Source organism: Drosophila arizonae, chromosome 5 (assembly GCF_054131065.1).
Source record: "Drosophila arizonae isolate 15081-1271.41 chromosome 5, UAZ_ARI_1.0, whole genome shotgun sequence".
NCBI classification, from domain to species: Eukaryota; Metazoa; Arthropoda; class Insecta; order Diptera; family Drosophilidae; genus Drosophila; species Drosophila arizonae.
The window spans coordinates 16,949,960-16,951,356 of record NC_142925.1 but is presented as its reverse complement, the minus strand read 5'-3'; the positions used below and the strand labels follow the sequence as shown (position 1 = coordinate 16,951,356).

The 1,397-nt window shown below is 27.1% G+C and overlaps 1 non-coding gene across 1 annotated transcript; it reads right to left on the bottom strand.

Annotated features, from left to right (window-relative positions):
* Nucleotides 1-893: 893 nt before the first annotated feature.
* TRNAG-UCC (transfer RNA glycine (anticodon UCC)) lies at nucleotides 894-965 on the bottom strand. The gene has a single exon. It is a non-coding gene; the product is annotated as a tRNA-Gly (tRNA).
* Nucleotides 966-1,397: the final 432 nt, after the last annotated feature.

The window sequence follows — 1,397 nt, the reverse complement described above, 5'->3', positions numbered from 1 at the left end:
ATCAATAAATAAGTCAAATTAATTAATACAACAGTAAAATATATTTAAATATTATGAGTAATTTTTAGTTGTTTAAAAATAATTCAAGCAGCCAGTTGAAGTGCTGAGTCGATGATACTTCTACATATATATATATATATATATATATATATATATTATATATATATATATATATATATATATATAGATATATAGACACTGATCTTCAGGCATAAACAGTGTTTATAAATATAATTGCTTTACCAAAGCATTAACTTGTGCTAGACCATAAAAGTTATACTTAAAATAATCTTACTTCTTTCTGAGAATATGCAGTTGGTAGCAGTAAAAACGAACTATTAGTTTGTTATCTTTATATGTGCAATACGATGCCTTTGATAACACTTTGATATTCAACAGTCAACAGTAAAGATATGAAATTAATTGACTGCTAATGGAAAGGTATTAATATATATACTAGCTGTAGAAAACCCATTTAGCTTAGTTTTAACCCATCGATAAGATATTGACAAAAATTCCATAATGAAATGCATGATAAATAAATAAAACTTAAATAAAAGTGAAGTGAAACTGACATAATCGAATTTATAGAACGTCGATATAGACTTGAAAGTATTCAAAGAACATCAGCGTATGATATTATATATTAATATTAAATGTTTGATATAGTATACAAAAAAAAATATATTTAAAACAAGCTATAAACATTTTTGAATCTAGATTTTCCCTCTAAAGTTCACAATGAAATATTATTAAAAAAAAAAAAATAATAATAATAATAATGCTAATATGTAAATATGAAATATTTTTTAACTCATTTCAATATTAAATAAAAAAATAAAAAAAAAAAAAACTTAAATAAATCAAGCAAAAAAAAAAAAAAAATTTACTTGTGCGTCGGCCGGGAATCGAACCCGGATCAACTGCTTGGAAGGCAACTATGCTGACCATTACACCACCGACGCCGCTTGGGGGACCTCATCAAAGAACAGGATATGAAAAATCTGAAACTTTCTAAGTCAGGAAATATTGTAGGCATACCTAAATGTAAATTGGTTTTTAATTTGAATTTAATAACTTGTGTTCATCTCATATGAGATAAGATACGCCTACATTCAAATGAATTATGTTTTCAGTTAGAGAAGGTTAATTAATTTCGAGTTGTTTGTCTGAGAATATAATTATATTTGTCAACATTTTGCACATTTTGTGCATTTTGCACTTTGGCTCTGTCGAGAGCGCAGTCAAACATTGTGTTTGGATAAACAAATAGAAAATGATGCTTGGCCAGAGGCACAAAATAAAATGCAATTTATGATGATTGCTTATTTGCATTGCGAGTAATTTGTTAAATTTGTTTGCCCACTCGCTGGATGTCTGCGTCGACGGCTCTTGTA